Source organism: Lemur catta, assembly GCF_020740605.2.
Source record: "Lemur catta isolate mLemCat1 chromosome 20 unlocalized genomic scaffold, mLemCat1.pri SUPER_20_unloc_1, whole genome shotgun sequence".
Classification (NCBI taxonomy): domain Eukaryota; kingdom Metazoa; phylum Chordata; class Mammalia; order Primates; family Lemuridae; genus Lemur; species Lemur catta.
The window spans coordinates 227,389-246,298 of NW_025423741.1; the positions used below are offsets into that span (position 1 = coordinate 227,389).

Sequence of the window (18,910 nt, forward strand, 5' to 3'; positions counted from 1 at the left end):
TTGGCGGAGACCACGATCTAGAGGCTGGTGAAATGCACTAGTGTCGAGTTCGCACCTATGTCTCAGCACTTTCCGTGGAAAAACTTAAAAAAAAAAAAAAAAAAAAAAGAAAAGAAAAGAAAGAAAGAGAGAAAGAAAAGAAAAAAAAATTACAGGAAAACACATTGAGTTTACACTGATAATCCAAGTTCAAACTGAGAACTGAGAGTTTTTTTACATTACTTTACCGATTTCACCTCTTCCTCTCACACCCAGATTCCCAGTACCCAAAGACACCAACAGCATTTCTTCTTTGCAGGATCCCACAGAATAATCGTAGCCATGCACCATAGAACCGTGGACTGGTTCCTACTGCATGAACTAGGAAAGGCGAGGAAGGAACCTTCTATTGTTCCGGCTGCACTGTGAAAATGTAAGAGCTGCCGTCCGCCGAAGCCAGTCTGCTCATGTCCAAGGAGCTCTGAGCCACGTCACACTCCTTTGGAATATTTCCCTGAGCCTTCATGTGGGCTCCTGACGTCTGTAGAATCTGACAAGTCACACATTGTCCTCCCGTTTGTGTCCTCCGTGCTTTGAATAGATGTGCTATTGAGTGTTTGAATTTTGTTGTCATTGGTGTATGTGTTTGTGGCAAAGTGTTGAGTGTTTGGTGTGTATGTAGCAGCTAGAGAGCGAGGCTCTGAAGGCTACTGGGCAGCAGGAGGGCGCGGGGTCGGGTGGGGTGGCGCTGGGCCGGGAGGGCCGCGTAGCAGCTGGGCCTCTCGAGGCGTCCGGGGACGGCCGCTGCCGTCTAGGGCCATAGCACCCTGAACGTGCCCGATCTCCTCTGGTCTGGGAAGCTAAGCAGGGTCGGGCCAGGTTAGTACTTGGATGGGAGACCGCCTGGGAATACCGGGTGCTGTAGGCTTTTGCTTCTTCTTTTGTCCCGCCCGCTGGGGGGTCGGGGGTGGGGGGGCCCCCCGCCTTCTGCGCCCGCCCCCACTTTCGCCCTCGGGCCCCGGCCCCTCCCCCCCCTCGGCGCGACCCGCTGCCCCCGCCCGGGGCTTCCTCCCCTCTCCCCCGCTGCAGCACCACCGCCAGGTGGCGGCAGCGGCAGAGCGTCCCAGGCGTTCCGTTGGGCCGGCAGCGGAGCCCCAACCCTGGGCCCCACACCGGGCCGGGGCCGGGCGGCGGGATCCCTAAGTGCCGCTGGGTCTCCTCTCCCCCCGACCCCGCACCCGCCGCCCCGCACTCCGGGACATCGCGTACACCCGGCGCGGGACAGCCCACGGCGGCAAACCGTGTCCTGGGCCCCCGGACACCCGGCCCACCGTGCACTTTCTCTCCGCCGCACACCCGGGCCTCGGGCCCGGGCCTCACGCCGGGCGGGCTCCTCGCCGCCGCCGGGGCTCCCGAGAGACACACCGGCGCGCCGCACAGGGCGAGTCGCTGGCCACCTGGGCAGAGAGGACACACAACAGCACACGGAGCGCACGCACCCAAACCCAAACCACCCACCGGCCCCTTGACCCCTGGCTACACACCCCAAACCCCACCCCAGCGGGCCACAGGATAGCCGGCTCTGGCCCCCCGCGCCGCCCCCCGCCCCCGCGCGGGGGCTGCTGCCACACGCAGGCCCTGAGGGGAATCGGGGCAGAACGGTCCTCCCCGGACGGGGGTGGGGTGGCGGGGTGGGGGGGGACACTGCAGATCTTCAGGACCTCGGGTGACGGACCAGCGGCAGGCACGGCCCTGCCTCCTCCTCCCGGCCCCGCCCCAAAGCCCCTCCCCACCGTGCCCTCGCGTGGGCCGGCGGAGGGCCCCTCTCTCGCGCACTCTCCGGCTCCGGCCCTCCGCTCCCACGCGTGGAAGCCTGTCCCTGCGCGCGTGCCCGTGGGTCTGCTCCTCGGGCTGTGGGACGGCGGTGCGTCCGTGGTTTGGGTGGGGGTGGGAGGGTGCGCGCGCGAGACCCGTGAGGCTCCGCCTGGCCCCCCACCCCCACCCCGATCCGGGCAGGTGGGCTAGCGAAGGGCCAGGGCGGCGGGAGGGACCCGACTGCGCAGGGAGGGACGCGTCGCAGCAGCTCGGCCTCTTGAGGCGTCCGGGGGCGGCCGCCCTCGTCTACGGCCAGACCACCCTGAACGCACCCGATCTCGTCTCACCTCGGAAGCTAAGCAGGGTCGGGCCCGGTTAGTACTTGGATGGGAGACCGCCTGGGAATCCCGGGTGCCGTAGGCTTTTTGCTCTGCCTCTCTTTCTGCCCGCCCCCCCTGGGCTGGGAAGGGGAGGGGGGGCCTTCGCCCTCCGCGCCCGCCCCGGCTCCCGCCCCCGGCCGGCCCGGACCCCGCCCCGTGGCCCCTGGAGAGAGGGTCAGATTGGAGATGTGGAGGCTCAGTCCCCGAGGCTGCCGCCCCTCACACACCTGCCGCAGGCCCGGGCCTCCGGAACTTCGGACCGACCGGCTCTGAATTCAGGACACAGTCTAAAGTTGTCCAAGGAGATGACCACGTTACCACCCTGGGAAAGGAAAAATTGGATCCTATCCATATATGCAGAAGAAGAGAATCTAAACAGTTGGCTATCCGTTCACGGGAACATAACTTAAGAATCCAGATGCGAAGACATCTAGAAACACTTTTCAAACGTCTAAATCTTTAGAAAATATTCTGAAGGATTAAGAGGTAGAAGCATTCTTTGGACAGTCACGAGCAAGACCAGGGTGTCGATAGGAAATCCTTCTGTTCGATACTGCAAGAGACGCTCCAAAAACATACTACAACAAGGGAAAACACTAACAATATATGGGAAAGGAAAATCACCTTTCTTCATTTTCCTCACCTCCTACGGTTCTCAAAATAGAATGTTTGCCCCTATGCGCGGGAGACCTGTAGAAATCCTAGGTGAGTCCAGCAAGATAGCTCTAGATGAAATCAACATTCGATCGATAGTTTCGATATTTCTTGTTTCCTCGCAAATACACACTAATGAATGCAATTCTTGAAAAGGATAACATTCAAAGTCACAGAAAATCCACACAGCACCTACGGGGCAAAGGTGCCAACTTCGATGGAAAACTTAGCAAAAACGTACATGATGGCTCCCATCGATGGAGAGGCTATCCCGTAGTCCTCCATAGACGGACACAGAGTCCCCAAACTAATCATTTCCCCCACATTAATAAATAATCCCATTTAAACAGGGTTTATATCTAGAAACTTACAGTCTGCTTCTTTCTCTTTTTCTTTTAATTTGGGAAAGGGATATGTTAAAGAATGATGATAATGATCATGATTATCATTATGATTATTATATTAAATCGAATTAAACCGTACCAAAACCCCACCACTCACCTTATAAAAATGGGAGTTGATGCATATGTCGGAAGCCGCTGTGTATCTTTTTCTCAAGGCGTGGAACCACAAAAACGCTTCTCCCAAACAAATCCCATCTCGACTGTCATCCTTTTCCTTGCTTTTCCTTTGAAAGTTTTTGCTCTCTGTTATAGGACTATCTCATTGAGGTAGTTTGTTAATTTCACAGTTTATAGAATAGATGTGGAACCATTCTGGATTCCTTCTGGGTAACTTGTGTGCCAGGGGAAACCTTCTGTTTGGAGAATACTCCTCGCTTACACAGGAAGCTGCAGTTCATCAGCGCTGCTAGAGAATGGCACTGCACGAATCAGTCGGAAGTATCTTTATCCGATCTTTGAGTAGGTCCGTGTACAAGGGGCTCCCGTGAGGATTACCCTAGATGCTTCCTGGTCACATGTGCCCTATCTTCTCTCTGGTACGTGCTACTCAGAGAATATGCTTGCTCCTGAATTATGCCAGTGTTTATTCATTTCCATTTAGGCTACAGTGTTTTCCAAATGGTCCTATAATTTCGCCTCCCATATCAGCAGGGTGTGTGCAAGAGTTTTCCTCAAAGCCAACACAGTGATCAGTTTCTTAAGTTTCCTCAATCTGGTGAGTTGGAAACTATATCTGGCTTCATTTTTTATTCTGCATTTCCTTGACCAATAATGAGGACACGGGGCCAAAGGCGTATTAAGCGTATTAAACGTAGATATTCTGTAACAGTAATATTTTGCCAATTATATGGGCTACAGATACCTTGTCCTGTTTGCAGCTTGTTTTTGACCCTCTTCATGGTATCTTTGGAAACTTTTCATGATGGGAAATTTGGAATAGAAACAAAATCGGAAAGAATAGTAGAGTATTTTCTCACTCCCCTGACTCAAGAAATCACCAACCCCTGGCCAGATCTTGTTTCTTTTATACCCCTCCTACCTTAAGTTCATGATCCCCTTAATAATATCCCTCCAACGATAAAAAGTCAATATGTTTCTATCAAAGGTAGAGGCTTTCTTCCCTTTTTCAGGGTACTCACAGCCACCTTATTCCATGTAAAAATTTCACCGTGTTAGAGATAACAGCAAGTACTCAATGTTTGCGTTTCCCTGAGACACACACGCTCATTTCAGTTTCTTTTGAATCCAGTCCAAATACAGTCCATACCTTGTGAGGGGTTGAGATGTCTTTTGAAAGAGTGTCCATACATCGCGACTAGTCGGGGGCAGCCCCGGTTGTCACCATTTCCCTTTGTTTCCTACCGCTGTCCGCAGTGACCCGAGCTATTTTTTGCATTGTGAGGGGTTTCATCGTGGATTTAAACGTATTTAACGTGTTTCAATATCTTGCAATCATTAGACTTGCTGGCGATCAAACCGTCCTGTGTTTGGCAAACGGGAGTCTACTCATTCTGGTTCCTGTGTCTTTTGACGTGACCCTCGTCCTGTTGGATATGGTAGCATCCGGGCTTCCCAGTATGAGAAGCGTGCGTTTCCCGCCCCAGACTTCAAGTCAGCGTATGTCTCCAGTAAGTCTTAGGACCGTTTAATAACGATGGTTGGCGGAGACCACGATCTAGAGGCTGGTGAAATGCACTAGTGTCGAGTTCGCACCTATGTCTCAGCACTTTCCGTGGAAAAACTTAAAAAAAAAAAAAAAAAAAAAAGAAAAGAAAAGAAAGAAAGAGAGAAGAAAAGAAAAAAAAATTACAGGAAAACACATTGAGTTTACACTGATAATCCAAGTTCAAACTGAGAACTGAGAGTTTTTTTACATTACTTTACCGATTTCACCTCTTCCTCTCACACCCAGATTCCCAGTACCCAAAGACAACCAACAGCATTTCTTCTTTGCAGGATCCCACAGAATAATCGTAGCCATGCACCATAGAACCGTGGACTGGTTCCTACTGCATGAACTAGGAAAGGCGAGGAAGGAACCTTCTATTGTTCCGGCTGCACTGTGAAAATGTAAGAGCTGCCGTCCGCCGAAGCCAGTCTGCTCATGTCCAAGGAGCTCTGAGCCACGTCACACTCCTTTGGAATATTCCCTGAGCCTTCATGTGGGCTCCTGACGTCTGTAGAATCTGACAAGTCACACATTGTCCTCCCGTTTGTGTCCTCCGTGCTTTGAATAGATGTGCTATTGAGTGTTTGAATTTTGTTGTCATTGGTGTATGTGTTTGTGGCAAAGTGTTGAGTGTTTTGGTGTGTATGTAGCAGCTAGAGAGCGAGGCTCTGAAGGCTACTTGGGCAGCAGGAGGGCGCGGGGTCGGGTGGGGGGCGCTGGGCCGGGAGGGCCGCGTAGCAGCTGGGCCTCTCGAGGCGTCCGGGGACGGCCGCTGCCGTCTAGGGCCATAGCACCCTGAACGTGCCCGATCTCCTCTGGTCTGGGAAGCTAAGCAGGGTCGGGCCAGGTTAGTACTTGGATAGGGAGACCGCCTGGGAATACCGGGTGCTGTAGGCTTTTGCTTCTTCTTTTGTCCCGCCCGCTGGGGGGGTCGGGGGTGGGGGGGCCCCCCGCCTTCTGCGCCCGCCCCACTTTCGCCCTCGGGCCCCGGCCCCTCCCCCCCCTCGGCGCGACCCGCTGCCCCCGCCCGGGGCTTCCTCCCCTCTCCCCCGCTGCAGCACCACCGCCAGGTGGCGGCAGCGGCCAGAGCGTCCCAGGCGTTCCGTTGGGCCGGCAGCGGAGCCCCAACCCTGGGCCCCACACCGGGCCGGGGCCGGGCGGCGGGATCCCTAAGTGCCGCTGGGTCTCCTCTCCCCCCGACCCCGCACCCGCCGCCCCGCACTCCGGGACATCGCGTACACCCGGCGCGGGACAGCCCACGGCGGCAAACCGTGTCCTGGGCCCCCGGACACCCGGCCCACCGTGCACTTTCTCTCCGCCGCACACCCGGGCCTCGGGCCCGGGCCTCACGCCGGGCGGGCTCCTCGCCGCCGCCGGGGCTCCCGAGAGACACACCGGCGCGCCGCACAGGGCGAGTCGCTGGCCACCTGGGCAGAGAGGACACACAACAGCACACGGAGCGCACGCACCCAAACCCAAACCACCCACCGGCCCCTTGACCCCTGGCTACACACCCCAAACCCCACCCCAGCGGGCCACAGGATAGCCGGCTCTGGCCCCCCGCGCGCCCCCCGCCCCCGCGCGGGGGCTGCTGCCACACGCAGGCCCTGAGGGGAATCGGGGCAGAACGGTCCTCCCCCGGACGGGGGTGGGGTGGCGGGGTGGGGGGGGGACACTGCAGATCTTCAGGACCTCCGGGTGACGGACCAGCGGCAGGCACGGCCCTGCCTCCTCCTCCCGGCCCCGCCCCAAAGCCCCTCCCCACCGTGCCCTCGCGTGGGCCGGCGGAGGGCCCTCTCTCGCGCACTCTCCGGCTCCGGCCCTCCGCTCCCACGCGTGGAAGCCTGTCCCTGCGCGCGTGCCCGTGGGTCTGCTCCTCGGGCTGTGGGACGGCGGTGCGTCCGTGGTTTGGGTGGGGGTGGGAGGGTGCGCGCGCGAGACCCGTGAGGCTCCGCCTGGCCCCACCCACCCCCACCCCGATCCGGGCAGGTGGGCTAGCGAAGGGCCAGGGCGGCGGGAGGGACCCGACTGCGCAGGGAGGGACGCGTCGCAGCAGCTCGGCCTCTTGAGGCGTCCGGGGGCGGCCGCCCTCGTCTACGGCCAGACCACCCTGAACGCACCCGATCTCGTCTCACCTCGGAAGCTAAGCAGGGTCGGGCCCGGTTAGTACTTGGATGGGAGACCGCCTGGGAATCCCGGGTGCCGTAGGCTTTTTGCTCTGCCTCTCTTTCTGCCCCGCCCCCCCTGGGCTGGGAAGGGGAGGGGGGGCCTTCGCCCCTCCGCGCCCCGCCCCGGCTCCCGCCCCCGGCCGGCCCGGACCCCGCCCCGTGGCCCCTGGAGAGAGGGTCAGATTGGAGATGTGGAGGCTCAGTCCCCGAGGCTGCCGCCCCTCACACACCTGCCGCAGGCCCGGGCCTCCGGAACTTCGGACCGACCGGCTCTGATTCAGGACACAGTCTAAAGTTGTCCAAGGAGATGACCACGTTACCACCCTGGGAAAGGAAAAATTGGATCCTATCCATATATGCAGAAGAAGAGAATCTAAACAGTTGGCTATCCGTTTCACGGGAACATAACTTAAGAATCCAGATGCGAAGACATCTAGAAACACTTTTCAAACGTCTAAATCTTTAGAAAATATTCTGAAGGATTAAGAGGTAGAAGCATTCTTTGGACAGTCACGAGCAAGACCAGGGTGTCGATAGGAAATCCTTCTGTTCGATACTGCAAGAGACGCTCCAAAAACATACTACAACAAGGGAAAACACTAACAATATATGGGAAAGGAAAATCACCTTTCTTCATTTTCCTCACCTCCTACGGTTCTCAAAATAGAATGTTTGCCCCTATGCGCGGGAGACCTGTAGAAATCCTAGGTGAGTCCAGCAAGATAGCTCTAGATGAAATCAACATTCGATCGATAGTTTCGATATTTCTTGTTTCCTCGCAAATACACAATAATGAATGCAATTCTTGAAAAGGATAACATTCAAAGTCACAGAAAATCCACACAGCACCTACGGGGCAAAGGTGCCAACTTCGATGGAAAACTTAGCAAAAAACGTACATGATGGCTCCCATCGATGGAGAGGCTATCCCGTAGTCCTCCATAGACGGACACAAGAGTCCCCCAAACTAATCATTCTTCCCCCACATTAATAAATAATCCCATTTAAACAGGGTTTATATCTAGAAACTTACAGTCTGCTTCTTTCTCTTTTTCTTTTAATTTGGGAAAGGGATATGTTAAAGAATGATGATAATGATCATGATTATCATTATGATTATATTAAATCGAATTAACCGTACCAAAACCCCACCACTCACCTTATAAAAAATGGGAGTTGATGCATATGTCGGAAGCCGCTGTGTATCTTTTTCTCAAGGCGTGGAACCACAAAAACGCTTCTCCCAAACAAATCCCATCTCGACTGTCATCCTTTTCCTTGCTTTTCCTTTGAAAGTTTTTGCTCTCTGTTATAGGACTATCTCATTGAGGTAGTTTGTTAATTTCACAGTTTATAGAATAGATGTGGAACCATTCTGGATTCCTTCTGGGTAACTTGTGTGCCAGGGGAAACCTTCTGTTTGGAGAATACTCCTCGCTTACACAGGAAGCTGCGTTCATCAGCGCTGCTAGAGAATGGCACTGCACGAATCAGTCGGAAGTATCTTTATCCGATCTTTGAGTAGGTCCGTGTACAAGGGGCTCCCGTGAGGATTACCCTAGATGCTTCCTGGTCACATGTGCCCTATCTTCTCTCTGGTACGTGCTACTCAGAGAATATGCTTGCTCCTGAATTATGCCAGTGTTTATTCATTTCCATTTAGGCTACAGTGTTTTCCAAATGGTCCTATAATTTCGCCTCCCTATCAGCAGGGTGTGTGCAAGAGTTTTCCTCAAAGCCAACACAGTGATCAGTTTCTTAAGTTTCCTCAATCTGGTGAGTTGGAAACTATATCTGGCTTCATTTTTTATTCTGCATTTCCTTGACCAATAATGAGGACACGGGGCCAAAGGCGTATTAAGCGTATTAAACGTAGATATTCTGTAACAGTAATATTTTGCCAATTATATGGGCTACAGATACCTGTCTGTTTGCAGCTTGTTTTTGACCCTCTTCATGGTATCTTTGGAAACTTTTCATGATGGGAAATTTGGAATAGAAACAAAATCGGAAAGAATAGTAGAGTATTTCTCACTCCCCTGACTCAAGAAATCACCAACCCCTGGCCAGATCTTGTTTCTTTTATACCCCTCCTACCTTAAGTTCATGATCCCCTTAATAATATCCCTCCAACGATAAAAAGTCAATATGTTTCTATCAAAGGTAGAGGCTTTCTTCCCTTTTTCAGTGTACTCACAGCCACCTTATTCCATGTAAAAATTTCACCGTGTTAGAGATAACAGCAAGTACTCAATGTTTGCGTTTCCCTGAGACACACACGCTCATTTCAGTTTCTTTGAATCCAGTCCAAATACAGTCCATACCTTGTGAGGGGTTGAGATGTCTTTTGAAAGAGTGTCCATACATCGCGACTAGTCGGGGGGCAGCCCCGGTTGTCACCATTTCCCTTTGTTTCCTACCGCTGTCCGCAGTGACCCGAGCTATTTTTGCATTGTGAGGGGTTTCATCGTGGATTTAAACGTATTTAACGTGTTTCAATATCTTGCAATCATTAGACTTGCTGGCGATCAAACCGTCCTGTGTTTGGCAAACGGGAGTCTACTCATTCTGGTTCCTGTGTCTTTTGACGTGACCCTCGTCCTGTTGGATATGGTAGCATCCGCGCTTCCCAGTATGAGAAGCGTGCGTTTCCCGCCCCAGACTTCAAGTCAGCGTATGTCTCCAGTAAGTCTTAGGACCGTTTAATAACGATGGTTGGCGGAGACCACGATCTAGAGGCTGGTGAAATGCACTAGTGTCGAGTTCGCACCTATGTCTCAGCACTTTCCGTGGAAAAACTTAAAAAAAAAAAAAAAAAAAAAAAAGAAAAGAAAAGAAAGAAAGAGAGAAAGAAAAGAAAAAAAAATTACAGGAAAACACATTGAGTTTACACTGATAATCCAAGTTCAAACTGAGAACTGAGAGTTTTTTTACATTACTTTACCGATTTCACCTCTTCCTCTCACACCCAGATTCCCAGTACCCAAAGACACCAACAGCATTTCTTCTTTGCAGGATCCCACAGAATAATCGTAGCCATGCACCATAGAACCGTGGACTGGTTCCTACTGCATGAACTAGGAAAGGCGAGGAAGGAACCTTCTATTGTTCCGGCTGCACTGTGAAAATGTAAGAGCTGCCGTCCGCCGAAGCCAGTCTGCTCATGTCCAAGGAGCTCTGAGCCACGTCACACTCCTTTGGAATATTTCCCTGAGCCTTCATGTGGGCTCCTGACGTCTGTAGAATCTGACAAGTCACACATTGTCCTCCCGTTTGTGTCCTCCGTGCTTTGAATAGATGTGCTATTGAGTGTTTGAATTTTTGTTGTCATTGGTGTATGTGTTTGTGGCAAAGTGTTGAGTGTTTGGTGTGTATGTAGCAGCTAGAGAGCGAGGCTCTGAAGGCTACTGGGCAGCAGGAGGGCGCGGGGTCGGGTGGGGGGCGCTGGGGCCGGGAGGGCCGCGTAGCAGCTGGGCCTCTCGAGGCGTCCGGGGACGGCCGCTGCCGTCTAGGGCCATAGCACCCTGAACGTGCCCGATCTCCTCTGGTCTGGGAAGCTAAGCAGGGTCGGGCCAGGTTAGTACTTGGATGGGGAGACCGCCTGGGAATACCGGGTGCTGTAGGCTTTTGCTTCTTCTTTTGTCCCGCCCGCTGGGGGGTCGGGGGTGGGGGGGCCCCCCCGCCTTCTGCGCCCGCCCCCACTTTCGCCCTCGGGCCCCGGCCCCTCCCCCCCCCTCGGCGCGACCCGCTGCCCCCGCCCGGGGCTTCCTCCCCTCTCCCCCGCTGCAGCACCACCGCCAGGTGGCGGCAGCGGCAGAGCGTCCCAGGCGTTCCGTTGGGCCGGCAGCGGAGCCCCAACCCTGGCCCCACACCGGGCCGGGGCCGGGCGGCGGGATCCCTAAGTGCCGCTGGGTCTCCTCTCCCCCGACCCCGCACCCGCCGCCCCGCACTCCGGGACATCGCGTACACCCGGCGCGGGACAGCCCACGGCGGCAAACCGTGTCCTGGGCCCCCGGACACCCGGCCCACCGTGCACTTTCTCTCCGCCGCACACCCGGGCCTCGGGCCCGGGCCTCACGCCGGGCGGGCTCCTCGCCGCCGCCGGGGCTCCCGAGAGACACACCGGCGCGCCGCACAGGGCGAGTCGCTGGCCACCTGGGCAGAGAGGACACACAACAGCACACGGAGCGCACGCACCCAAACCCAAACCACCCACCGGCCCCTTGACCCCTGGCTACACACCCCAAACCCCACCCCAGCGGGCCACAGGATAGCCGGCTCTGGCCCCCCGCGCCGCCCCCCGCCCCCGCGCGGGGCTGCTGCCACACGCAGGCCCTGAGGGGAATCGGGGCAGAACGGTCCTCCCCAGACGGGGGTGGGGTGGCGGGGTGGGGGGGGGACACTGCAGATCTTCAGGACCTCCGGGTGACGGACCAGCGGCAGGCACGGCCCTGCCTCCTCTCCCGGCCCGCCCCAAAGCCCCTCCCCACCGTGCCCTCGCGTGGGCCGGCGGAGGGCCCTCTCTCGCGCACTCTCCGGCTCCGGCCCTCCGCTCCCACGCGTGGAAGCCTGTCCCTGCGCGCGTGCCCGTGGGTCTGCTCCTCGGGGTGTGGGACGGCGGTGCGTCCGTGGTTTGGGTGGGGGTGGGAGGGTGCGCGCGCGAGACCCGTGAGGCTCCGCCTGGCCCCCCACCCCCACCCCCGATCCGGGCAGGTGGGCTAGCGAAGGGCCAGGGCGGCGGGAGGGACCCGACTGCGCAGGGAGGGACGCGTCGCAGCAGCTCGGCCTCTTGAGGCGTCCGGGGGCGGCCGCCCTCGTCTACGGCCAGACCACCCTGAACGCACCCGATCTCGTCTCACCTCGGAAGCTAAGCAGGGTCGGGCCCGGTTAGTACTTGGATGGGAGACCGCCTGGGAATCCCGGGTGCCGTAGGCTTTTTGCTCTGCCTCTCTTTCTGCCCCGCCCCCCTGGGCTGGGAAGGGGAGGGGGGGCCTTCGCCCTCCGCGCCCGCCCCGGCTCCCGCCCCCGGCCGGCCCGGAACCCCCGCCCCGTGGCCCCTGGAGAGAGGGTCAGATTGGAGATGTGGAGGCTCAGTCCACGAGGCTGCCGCCCCTCACACACCTGCCGCAGGCCCGGGCCTCCGGAACTTCGGACCGACCGGCTCTGAATTCAGGACACAGTCTAAAGTTGTCCAAGGAGATGACCACGTTACCACCCTGGGAAAGGAAAAATTGGATCCTATCCATATATGCAGAAGAAGAGAATCTAAACAGTTGGCTATCCGTTCACGGGAACATAACTTAAGAATCCAGATGCGAAGACATCTAGAAACACTTTTCAAACGTCTAAATCTTTAGAAAATATTCTGAAGGATTAAGAGGTAGAAGCATTCTTTGGACAGTCACGAGCAAGACCAGGGTGTCGATAGGAAATCCTTCTGTTCGATACTGCAAGAGACGCTCCAAAAACATACTACAACAAGGGAAAACACTAACAATATATGGGAAAGGAAAATCACCTTTCTTCATTTTCCTCACCTCCTACGGTTCTCAAAATAGAATGTTTGCCCCTATGCGCGGGAGACCTGTAGAAATCCTAGGTGAGTCCAGCAAGATAGCTCTAGATGAAATCAACATTCGATCGATAGTTCGATATTTCTTGTTTCCTCGCAAATACACAATAATGAATGCAATTCTTGAAAAGGATAACATTCAAAGTCACAGAAACTCCACACAGCACCTACGGGGCAAAGGTGCCAACTTCGATGGAAAACTTAGCAAAAACGTACATGATGGCTCCCATCGATGGAGAGGCTATCCCGTAGTCCTCCATAGACGGACACAGAGTCCCCAAACTAATCATTTCCCCCACATTAATAAATAATCCCATTTAAACAGGGTTTATATCTAGAAACTTACAGTCTGCTTCTTTCTCTTTTTCTTTTAATTTGGGAAAGGGATATGTTAAAGAATGATGATAATGATCATGATTATCATTATGATTATTATATTAAATCGAATTAACCGTACCAAAACCCCACCACTCACCTTATAAAAATGGGAGTTGATGCATATGTCGGAAGCCGCTGTGTATCTTTTTCTCAAGGCGTGGAACCACAAAAACGCTTCTCCCAAACAAATCCCATCTCGACTGTCATCCTTTTCCTTGCTTTTCCTTTGAAAGTTTTTGCTCTCTGTTATAGGACTATCTCATTGAGGTAGTTTGTTAATTTCACAGTTTATAGAATAGATGTGGAACCATTCTGGATTCCTTCTGGGTAACTTGTGTGCCAGGGGAAACCTTCTGTTTGGAGAATACTCCTCGCTTACACAGGAAGCTGCAGTTCATCAGCGCTGCTAGAGAATGGCACTGCACGAATCAGTCGGAAGTATCTTTATCCGATCTTTGAGTAGGTCCGTGTACAAGGGGCTCCCGTGAGGATTACCCTAGATGCTTCCTGGTCACATGTGCCCTATCTTCTCTCTGGTACGTGCTACTCAGAGAATATGCTTGCTCCTGAATTATGCCAGTGTTTATTCATTTCCATTTAGGCTACAGTGTTTTCCAAATGGTCCTATAATTTCGCCTCCCATATCAGCAGGGTGTGTGCAAGAGTTTTCCTCAAAGCCAACACAGTGATCAGTTTCTTAAGTTTCCTCAATCTGGTGAGTTGGAAACTATATCTGGCTTCATTTTTTATTCTGCATTTCCTTGACCAATAATGAGGACACGGGGCCAAAGGCGTATTAAGCGTATTAAACGTAGATATTCTGTAACAGTAATATTTTGCCAATTATATGGGCTACAGATACCTTGTCCTGTTTGCAGCTTGTTTTTGACCCTCTTCATGGTATCTTTGGAAACTTTTCATGATGGGAAATTTGGAATAGAAACAAAATCGGAAAGAATAGTAGAGTATTTTCTCACTCCCCTGACTCAAGAAATCACCAACCCCTGGCCAGATCTTGTTTCTTTTATACCCCTCCTACCTTAAGTTCATGATCCCCTTAATAATATCCCTCCAACGATAAAAAGTCAATATGTTTCTATCAAAGGTAGAGGCTTTCTTCCCTTTTTCAGTGTACTCACAGCCACCTTATTCCATGTAAAAATTTCACCGTGTTAGAGATAACAGCAAGTACTCAATGTTTGCGTTTCCCTGAGACACACACGCTCATTTCAGTTTCTTTGAATCCAGTCCAAATACAGTCCATACCTTGTGAGGGGTTGAGATGTCTTTTGAAAGAGTGTCCATACATCGCGACTAGTCGGGGGCAGCCCCGGTTGTCACCATTTCCCTTTGTTTCCTACCGCTGTCCGCAGTGACCCGAGCTATTTTTGCATTGTGAGGGGTTTCATCGTGGATTTAAACGTATTTAACGTGTTTCAATATCTTGCAATCATTAGACTTGCTGGCGATCAAACCGTCCTGTGTTTGGCAAACGGGAGTCTACTCATTCTGGTTCCTGTGTCTTTTGACGTGACCCTCGTCCTGTTGGATATGGTAGCATCCGCGCTTCCCAGTATGAGAAGCGTGCGTTTCCCGCCCCAGACTTCAAGTCAGCGTATGTCTCCAGTAAGTCTTAGGACCGTTTAATAACGATGGTTGGCGGAGACCACGATCTAGAGGCTGGTGAAATGCACTAGTGTCGAGTTCGCACCTATGTCTCAGCACTTTCCGTGGAAAAACTTAAAAAAAAAAAAAAAAAAAAAAAGAAAAGAAAAGAAAGAAAGAGAGAAAGAAAAGAAAAAAAAATTACAGGAAAACACATTGAGTTTACACTGATAATCCAAGTTCAAACTGAGAACTGAGAGTTTTTTTACATTACTTTACCGATTTCACCTCTTCCTCTCACACCCAGATTCCCAGTACCCAAAGACACCAACAGCATTTCTTCTTTGCAGGATCCCACAGAATAATCGTAGCCATGCACCATAGAACCGTGGACTGGTTCCTACTGCATGAACTAGGAAAGGCGAGGAAGGAACCTTCTATTGTTCCGGCTGCACTGTGAAAATGTAAGAGCTGCCGTCCGCCGAAGCCAGTCTGCTCATGTCCAAGGAGCTCTGAGCCACGTCACACTCCTTTGGAATATTTCCCTGAGCCTTCATGTGGGCTCCTGACGTCTGTAGAATCTGACAAGTCACACATTGTCCTCCCGTTTGTGTCCTCCGTGCTTTGAATAGATGTGCTATTGAGTGTTTGAATTTTGTTGTCATTGGTGTATGTGTTTGTGGCAAAGTGTTGAGTGTTTGGTGTGTATGTAGCAGCTAGAGAGCGAGGCTCTGAAGGCTACTGGGCAGCAGGAGGGCGCGGGGTCGGGTGGGGGGCGCTGGGCCGGGAGGGCCGCGTAGCAGCTGGGCCTCTCGAGGCGTCCGGGGACGGCCGCTGCCGTCTAGGGCCATAGCACCCTGAACGTGCCCGATCTCCTCTGGTCTGGGAAGCTAAGCAGGGTCGGGCCAGGTTAGTACTTGGATGGGAGACCGCCTGGGAATACCGGGTGCTGTAGGCTTTTGCTTCTTCTTTTGTCCCGCCCGCTGGGGGGTCGGGGGTGGGGGGGCCCCCCGCCTTCTGCGCCCGCCCCCACTTTCGCCCTCGGGCCCCGGCCCCTCCCCCCCCTCGGCGCGACCCGCTGCCCCCGCCCGGGGCTTCCTCCCCTCTCCCCCGCTGCAGCACCACCGCCAGGTGGCGGCAGCGGCAGAGCGTCCCAGGCGTTCCGTTGGGCCGGCAGCGGAGCCCCAACCCTGGGCCCCACACCGGGCCGGGGCCGGGCGGCGGGATCCCTAAGTGCCGCTGGGTCTCCTCTCCCCCCGACCCCGCACCCGCCGCCCCGCACTCCGGGACATCGCGTACACCCGGCGCGGGACAGCCCACGGCGGCAAACCGTGTCCTGGGCCCCCGGACACCCGGCCCACCGTGCACTTTCTCTCCGCCGCACACCCGGGCCTCGGGCCCGGGCCTCACGCCGGGCGGGCTCCTCGCCGCCGCCGGGGCTCCCGAGAGACACACCGGCGCGCCGCACAGGGCGAGTCGCTGGCCACCTGGGCAGAGAGGACACACAACAGCACACGGAGCGCACGCACCCAAACCCAAACCACCCACCGGCCCCTTGACCCCTGGCTACACACCCCAAACCCCACCCCAGCGGGCCACAGGATAGCCGGCTCTGGCCCCCCGCGCCGCCCCCCGCCCCCGCGCGGGGGCTGCTGCCACACGCAGGCCCTGAGGGGAATCGGGGCAGAACGGTCCTCCCCAGACGGGGGTGGGGTGGCGGGGTGGGGGGGGACACTGCAGATCTTCAGGACCTCCGGGTGACGGACCAGCGGCAGGCACGGCCCTGCCTCCTCCTCCCGGCCCCGCCCCAAAGCCCCTCCCCACCGTGCCCTCGCGTGGGCCGGCGGAGGGCCCTCTCTCGCGCACTCTCCGGCTCCGGCCCTCCGCTCCCACGCGTGGAAGCCTGTCCCTGCGCGCGTGCCCGTGGGTCTGCTCCTCGGGGTGTGGGACGGCGGTGCGTCCGTGGTTTGGGTGGGGGTGGGAGGGTGCGCGCGCGAGACCCGTGAGGCTCCGCCTGGCCCCCCACCCCCACCCCGATCCGGGCAGGTGGGCTAGCGAAGGGCCAGGGCGGCGGGAGGGACCCGACTGCGCAGGGAGGGACGCGTCGCAGCAGCTCGGCCTCTTGAGGCGTCCGGGGGCGGCCGCCCTCGTCTACGGCCAGACCACCCTGAACGCACCCGATCTCGTCTCACCTCGGAAGCTAAGCAGGGTCGGGCCCGGTTAGTACTTGGATGGGAGACCGCCTGGGAATCCCGGGTGCCGTAGGCTTTTTGCTCTGCCTCTCTTTCTGCCCCGCCCCCCTGGGCTGGGAAGGGGAGGGGGGGCCTTCGCCCTCCGCGCCCGCCCCGGCTCCCGCCCCCGGCCGGCCCGGACCCCGCCCCGTGGCCCCTGGAGAGAGGGTCAGATTGGAGATGTGGAGGCTCAGTCCCCGAGGCTGCCGCCCCTCACACACCTGCCGCAGGCCCGGGCCTCCGGAACTTCGGACCGACCGGCTCTGAATTCAGGACACAGTCTAAAGTTGTCCAAGGAGATGACCACGTTACCACCCTGGGAAAGGAAAAATTGGATCCTATCCATATATGCAGAAGAAGAGAATCTAAACAGTTGGCTATCCGTTCACGGGAACATAACTTAAGAATCCAGATGCGAAGACATCTAGAAACACTTTTCAAACGTCTAAATCTTTAGAAAATATTCTGAAGGATTAAGAGGTAGAAGCATTCTTTGGACAGTCACGAGCAAGACCAGGGTGTCGATAGGAAATCCTTCTGTTCGATACTGCAAGAGACGCTCCAAAAACATACTACAACAAGGGAAAACACTAACAATATATGGGAAAGGAAAATCACCTTTCTTCATTTTCCTCACCTCCTACGGTTCTCAAAATAGAATGTTTGCCCCTATGCGCGGGAGACCTGTAGAAATCCTAGGTGAGTCCAGCAAGATAGCTCTAGATGAAATCAACATTCGATCGATAGTTTCGATATTTCTTGTTTCCTCGCAAATACACAATAATGAATGCAATTCTTGAAAAGGATAACATTCAAAGTCACAGAAAATCCACACAGCACCTACGGGGCAAAGGTGCCAACTTCGATGGAAAACTTAGCAAAAACGTACATGATGGCTCCCATCGATGGAGAGGCTATCCCGTAGTCCTCCATAGACGGACACAGAGTCCCCAAACTAATCATTTCCCCCACATTAATAAATAATCCCATTTAAACAGGGTTTATATCTAGAAACTTACAGTCTGCTTCTTTCTCTTTTTCTTTTAATTTGGGAAAGGGATATGTTAAAGAATGATGATAATGATCATGATTATCATTATGATTATTATATTAAATCGAATTAACCGTACCAAAACCCCACCACTCACCTTATAAAAATGGGAGTTGATGCATATGTCGGAAGCCGCTGTGTATCTTTTTCTCAAGGCGTGGAACCACAAAAACGCTTCTCCCAAACAAATCCCATCTCGACTGTCATCCTTTTCCTTGCTTTTCCTTTGAAAGTTTTTGCTCTCTGTTATAGGACTATCTCATTGAGGTAGTTTGTTAATTTCACAGTTTATAGAATAGATGTGGAACCATTCTGGATTCCTTCTGGGTAACTTGTGTGCCAGGGGAAACCTTCTGTTTGGAGAATACTCCTCGCTTACACAGGAAGCTGCAGTTCATCAGCGCTGCTAGAGAATGGCACTGCACGAATCAGTCGGAAGTATCTTTATCCGATCTTTGAGTAGGTCCGTGTACAAGGGGCTCCCGTGAGGATTACCCTAGATGCTTCCTGGTCACATGTGCCCTATCTTCTCTCTGGTACGTGCTACTCAGAGAATATGCTTGCTCCTGAATTATGCCAGTGTTTATTCATTTCCATTTAGGCTACAGTGTTTTCCAAATGGTCCTATAATTTCGCCTCCCATATCAGCAGGGTGTGTGCAAGAGTTTTCCTCAAAGCCAACACAGTGATCAGTTTCTTAAGTTTCCTCAATCTGGTGAGTTGGAAACTATATCTGGCTTCATTTTTTATTCTGCATTTCCTTGACCAATAATGAGGACACGGGGCCAAAGGCGTATTAAGCGTATTAAAGGTAGATATTCTGTAACAGTAATATTTTGCCAATTATATGGGCTACAGATACCTTGTCCTGTTTGCAGCTTGTTTTTGACCCTCTTCATGGTATCTTTGGAAACTTTTCATGATGGGAAATTTGGAATAGAAACAAAATCGGAAAGAATAGTAGAGTATTTTCTCACTCCCCTGACTCAAGAAATCACCAACCC

At 54.2% G+C, this 18,910-nt stretch overlaps 4 non-coding genes and 4 pseudogenes across 4 annotated transcripts; all 8 read left to right on the top strand.

Annotated features, from left to right (window-relative positions):
• The first annotated feature begins 788 nt into the window (after positions 1-788).
• On the top strand, positions 789-907 carry LOC123629182 (annotated as a pseudogene).
• A 1,191-nt stretch (positions 908-2,098) lies between these two features.
• Positions 2,099-2,217, top strand: LOC123629251. The gene has a single exon (XR_006731951.1). It is a non-coding gene; the product is annotated as a 5S ribosomal RNA (ribosomal RNA).
• Positions 2,218-5,678: 3,461 nt separating this feature from the next.
• On the top strand, positions 5,679-5,798 carry LOC123629191 (annotated as a pseudogene).
• Positions 5,799-6,993: 1,195 nt separating this feature from the next.
• On the top strand, positions 6,994-7,112 carry LOC123629253. Its single transcript, XR_006731953.1, has one exon. It is a non-coding gene; the product is annotated as a 5S ribosomal RNA (ribosomal RNA).
• Positions 7,113-10,575: 3,463 nt separating this feature from the next.
• On the top strand, positions 10,576-10,695 carry LOC123629190 (annotated as a pseudogene).
• Positions 10,696-11,885: 1,190 nt separating this feature from the next.
• LOC123629254 lies at positions 11,886-12,004 on the top strand. Its single transcript, XR_006731954.1, has one exon. It is a non-coding gene; the product is annotated as a 5S ribosomal RNA (ribosomal RNA).
• A 3,459-nt stretch (positions 12,005-15,463) lies between these two features.
• On the top strand, positions 15,464-15,582 carry LOC123629183 (annotated as a pseudogene).
• A 1,191-nt stretch (positions 15,583-16,773) lies between these two features.
• On the top strand, positions 16,774-16,892 carry LOC123629255. The gene has a single exon (XR_006731955.1). It is a non-coding gene; the product is annotated as a 5S ribosomal RNA (ribosomal RNA).
• Positions 16,893-18,910: the final 2,018 nt, after the last annotated feature.